Genomic DNA, 5806 nt, shown 5'->3' on the forward strand with positions numbered 1-5806 from the left:
GCGAGGTTGGGAGTACATGATTGTCGGGAGCGGTGGCAGACCATCAAATGGAGATGCTTGATAAAGAATGGTACCCAAAAGGTTATAAGGTCCATGTAGAAAAGGTGGTCGGTCAAATAAAAAGAGTGCACACATACGATTGTTCAAGGGTTTGGACAATGAAAAATAAATGTTCCCATGTCATTATAACAAGAGGGACAGATAGAGAGACGGGCGGGGTAAAAGGTGGCCTGTAAAAAAAGAGTCTACACATACAATCGTGTAAAGTTCGGCAATGAAAAATAAAGGTTCTCGTGTCATTATACTGATAGCAAGAGATAGATAGATTGGGAAGGATGGGATAAAAAAATTTCCAGTCAAATAAAAGGTGTGCGCACATATGATTTTGCAAGGTTTGGGCAATGAAAAATAAAGTTTCTCGTGTCAATATACTGAGAGGAGGAGATAGATAGATAGAGAGGGATGTGATAAAAGGTGCCTGATCAAATAAAAAGAGTGTACACATACAATTGTGCAAGGTTTGGAAAATGAAAATTAAAGGTTCCAGTTGGAGTAAGATTAGGTTTAAACAACCCGCAAAAAAAGAATAGGTTTAAACAGCGATCAAGCTTGTCGTGTAATTAGACTAGGAAAGTGCTCCGTGTGAATTGGTCTTGTGGGTCGGTTGGGCCGGCTGTGTGTATATTTCTCCTACAAACCTTGCTATGCTACAAGCCTCTGCGTCTTTCGATCTGGCTCAAATGATTTATCTCACCGGCGTTTTTTCACTCTGCTCTACAAATGTTGGGCACGACTACAAAGACATCTCCATCTTCACATTCTTGCACAGCTGCACTACAGAAGGCCCGTGCCCTGGAGAAGGGCTGGGTAGTAGTGCTACATTGGATGACCTTGGTTTTGTCCCTAGTGTATGTGCTGCGTCTGACAAGCATGACATGGAGTACTTTCTACAGTGTGCATGAAACCGCGTTGTTCATAAGCTGAGTTAATGAATCAAAGCTTACCTAGCAGTGCTAGCCTTTGACTTCTGTTTGATACCGAAGAAAGGTCCGCATATAAAAACTGCTCAGTTAGTAAAACCCTAGGCTTATTATAGTTCATGCACGCAATTTTTTTAACAGCAGATCATGCACATACTTAGTTGCAGCGTAATTGCTCCAGTTCAGCAATCTTATGTGACGGCTTAGTGCCTTTGTCATGGTTTTGCATCCTATAGTTTTTTTAGAGAAACATCCTATAGTTTCTATGTGGAAGTAGTATAACACTGAATGGATGAACCGTTTTAGTGTTATGAAGCGACGCGTCGCTCCTCTCAGGGTGATTCGGAAGGCGACGAACCCAAGTCTGTCGCGTTCCCCTCCCCTGGTCCTCCCACCCTTGCGGCATAATTGATGGGAAAATCATAGTAGTACAACATCAGCATGAATCAATAGAACTAGAACCAAAACAAAAAATAAAAAAATAAAACACAACAATAAGGAAGAGCTTAATCCACTATGTTGTGTCAATGCAGAGATCCTCATCTCCATTCCAGCTAATCCATGCAGCACACACAACTCATGCAGATGGGGAGGTAGCTTTTTTGCGGGGGCAGAGAGGGAGGTAGCTTTTTTGGCGGGGGCAGAGAGGGAGGTAGCTAATCCATGCAGCACACTTAGCTAATGCACACACCGTCAATTTACTTCAGTGCTAGTAGCTGGAGGCACGGCTCTCTGACCCTGACAATTCATAAACCATAGAACCAGTTATTTAATAAAAAGGATTAGAACTGTGATGGGAGAGGAAATAAATCATCGATACGAACGGGCACCCAAATTTGAACCATGAACCATGTAGGATGGAGAGTAAAGAAAAATCATCCATCTAGCTAGGTACAGAACTGCATACATAGGTGCACATGGAAAAAAACTAAAAGGGGAGGGGGGCACGGGTCTGCTCGTTGGCGGCGGCGTGGGTGCACAGCTCCCTGATCTCCTTCCACTAGCCGATTAAGGTGGAATCGATGGAGGAGGAGAGGATGAAGAAGCGGACCTTGTGGGCGAAGCTAGCGATGGCCAGGAGGATGCGCTGGACGTGCTCCTCCGTCTCCGCCGTCGGCCGTTTCCTCCCCGTCCATCCCGCGGTCGCGCTCGCAGATCGGATGATCCTCGTAGGCAAGGCCGCCACGGCCGCAGCTACGGTCCTTGGACGCTAGCTCGATGGGGCAGTAGTGAAGGGAGAGAGGTGGGGCGGTGAGGAGACGCGATGGTGGACAGTCGTTCCATGGGAGGAGCGAGGGGAGAGCCCGAGTCAGATTTGGATCAAGGTGGGGGAGAGAAAAAATGAGGGGCCAAGAGAGACGGGGGTATGTTCGGGGCAATTTTGATATGAGAGAAAAAAAGACATGAACTATTTCTGGGCTAGGCCACCGTCAGTGAGTTGGAACCCTTCGTGGGCAGAGAACCGTTGCGCGTGGGCCGAGGGCTGCGTCACTACAGTTTTGTCAGCCTACCCACTGAGCCTACTCGGGTACAACAAGGGGACCGTGGTCCTAATTTCATCTATAAGAGGAAATAACTATCAATCACATAAAATGAAAGAAATGAAATGAGGGAAAGTTGAGGGACCAGATCCCAACAAAAACATGTGGTCCTGATTGCCACCTCTAGAGTGAAACGCAATAGTTTTGCTTTTCTCTCTCTCTCTCTATATATATATATGCGCCAAAAATTCATCCTAATCAAACTTCCACCCCATCCGCCAATACTAGGGTCAATAAGCTCATATCAAAACCACTATATTTCAGAAAGTTTTTGCCTCCAGGTTTACCCACTTGTGCGAATGTGACTTCTTGATCAGCTGGATGGCGACATGTGTATTATTTTGGTAGATTACCGTGTAGAATTACGCGGTGGCCGTAGGCCTTTGATGATTTTTTAACTGATTCGCATTTTCCTGTGTGCACTTGGGGTGTCTTTAGCAATTTTGGTTCAGATGATTGTTTGATCGTGAAAGCAACCTATGGGCGTTTGGGTTGTTGACGCGTGCATTTTTTTGGTATGTGGTTGTGTACAAATGCATGTATGGGCGTATATGCATCGGCTAAATTTTTTGACGTGCTTGCTTCATTGTCGTGTGCTTCTAGCCGTTTATGTTGTAATTAAGTCGGCCATGTGGTGTGTTGGTTTTCAATTTTGCTTTTATCATCGGGAACATACAAGAAACAAGCAAATCGATGATCAACAAAGGAATGTGGCCAAATCAGTCACCGCATGCATGCAGACCAATCGGAACACATTGCTTGGATATGCGGTCGACCAATAGCAGTCTGACGAAATGGTGATTAGGGGATGGGCAACTACGTCCAATTAAAAGGCACATGCGCAGGCAACGGGACGAGCAACTACATCCAATTACAAGAGGGATATTGCCAAGATAGCCACTGCACCGCTCGGGAGCGATTCTAGGTCAGATACGGGACATTCCTTGTCTCTCTCGCATGTGCGCTGGATGCATCCCGTCCAATCCACCGCTTTCGTTTCTTTCTTATCTGCCTCACCGCTTACTTCTCCTTCCTTATCTCTTCTTCTTCTGGATGCCTCTGCGGCTTACCGCCCTTGATGATCGAGGTGTTTTCTGGAAGATTCCGGTTGAATCGTCCACCGCCATAAGCATCTATAAATCTCTCCTTCCTCTTCTCTATGGTCATCACTTGCTTTCGCATCTCAACCGAAGCACCACCAAGAAATAGCGTTGACGCAAAACATCGAGCCTCTCTCCGCTTCTCTCGTGTGGGATGGAAAGGAGCTTCGTTTACCACCTCGTCGGGCATGCCCCTTCCTCCTAGGCTCCTCCTTTCTTTGACATGCAGTATGGAGCAAGCTCGACCATTGCGAGTTGTGGAGCCACGCTCCAAGGTTCTGAGTAGCTACCCACGGGCTCTCCCCACGTTGCACCTCCGGGATTGCAGGGGAGGAGCTGCGTCCAGCCTCCGTCGCTACTACTCCGCTGAGAGAGAAACTACATCATTGTTGCTACCATGTGGAGGTTGTCGACGTTCACCATGGAACAACGAGGTGTTCGATGGCCGACGGGCACGCCGGCGAGCTGGTTCCACTTGGGCGCCTCAAAGGCATGGGTGACCGTCGGTGACGTGTCCCTCGCGTTGTTGGACGCGATCGCTTCCCTGGAGTAGTTGGCAATGGTGCATGAGATTGGCCACCTGCTTGGCTCGGGCACTTCTTGGTGATAGTAAAAAAATTATGAAAGAAGAAAAAAATTATTAACTACATACGGTGTATATATAATTTTGACTATTTCCATCTCTTTACTACTGCATCATAGGAGCTAATCCAATGGGAGGCTACGCCAGATGATCTAATCTAGCAATGACTCGCATCGCGTTCGGCAAAATAAATCATCCCTACAAAAGATGTGTCATCGTGTATTCCCTTGTTTGTTCACATGCATTTTCCTCCCATCTTTTTTCCCTACATCCATAGTTTTTCATGCGATCATCTGGCATCCTAAAATAACAATGCTTATTACAAAGAAGAAACATAATCCATACAACTGCACCGTATCGACGGACGCGGCGTGCCGCCGCGCAGGGGTAAGCTAGTTAACTCTAGTAAGCACTCTGTTTTCATAGATTGTGATGATTTTTCTAGAAGAATTGTTTAGGGTCTAACAATCGTCCCAAATATTTATCTTCAAGCCATTACCAATTCCCCAAACACTCCCTCTTTTAAAGGTTTGAACTCAAGCCCAAATGCTCTGCTAGACTGTAACGCCCTCGATGCGGCTATATCTCCTACGTGTCGAAGCACGACTTAGAGGTATAACCGCATTGAAAGCAATGTCGCAAGTAAGGTAATCTTCACAACAACCCATGTAATATAGATAATAGGGGAAAAGATACATAGTTGGCTTACACTCGCTACGTCACACAAAGTACATGAATAACATTACAATCATCCAATACACTCATGGTCCGACTACGTCACCAAAATAAAAGATCAACCCCAACAAGCGACATGGTCCCGATCGCCCCAACTGGGCACCACTACTGATCATCAGGGGAAGACACATAGTAACGGCGTGAGTCTTCGTCGAACTCCCACTTGAGCTCAAGCGCATCATCTGGAACGGAGTCATCGGGCCCTGCATCTGGTTTGGAAGTAATCTGTGAGCCACGGGGACTCAGCAATCTCGCACCCTCGCGATCAAGACTATTTAAGCTTATAGGTAAGGCAAGGTAATATGTGGAGCTGCAGCAAGCGACTAGCATATATGGTGGCTAACCTGTTCGCAAAAGAGAGCGAGAAGAGAAGGCAAAGCACGAACGAAGAACTATAGAACAAACTACGTCAAGCATTACTCCAACACCGTGTTCACTTCCCGGACTCCGCCGAGAAGAGACCATCACGGTTACACATGTAGTTGATTCATTTTAATTAAGTTAAGGTTCATGTTATCTACAACCGGACATTAACAAATTCCCATCTGCCCATAACCACGGGCACGACTTTCAAAAGTTCAAATCCCTGCAGGGGAGTCCCAACTTAGCCCATCACAAGCTCTCACGGTCAACGAAGGATAAACCTTCTCCCGAGACATTCCGATTAGACTCGGTATCCCGGTTCTACAAGACAACTTCGACAAGGTAAAACAATTCCAGCAACACCGCCCAAATGTGCCGACAAATTCCGATAGGAGCTGCACATATCTCGTTCTCAGGGCACACTCAGATTGTCCAAACTTCCGGTAGGCCAGCCCAGAGTTGCCCCTGGTGGCCACCGGCGGCTGACGAGGTGGACCAACACTC

The 5806-nt window shown here is 46.7% G+C and overlaps 1 long non-coding RNA gene across 1 annotated transcript; it reads right to left on the reverse strand.

The window, feature by feature from the left end:
• Positions 1–1377: 1377 nt before the first annotated feature.
• On the reverse strand, positions 1378–2379 carry LOC123106778 (uncharacterized). The gene is made up of 2 exons (XR_006451478.1): positions 2032–2379; positions 1378–1718 (listed from the first exon to the last, which is right to left on the reverse strand). It is a non-coding gene; the product is annotated as an uncharacterized lncRNA (long non-coding RNA).
• Positions 2380–5806: the final 3427 nt, after the last annotated feature.

The sequence above is a fragment of the Triticum aestivum genome, chromosome 5A (assembly GCF_018294505.1).
Source record: "Triticum aestivum cultivar Chinese Spring chromosome 5A, IWGSC CS RefSeq v2.1, whole genome shotgun sequence".
NCBI lineage: Eukaryota > Viridiplantae > Streptophyta > Magnoliopsida > Poales > Poaceae > Triticum > Triticum aestivum.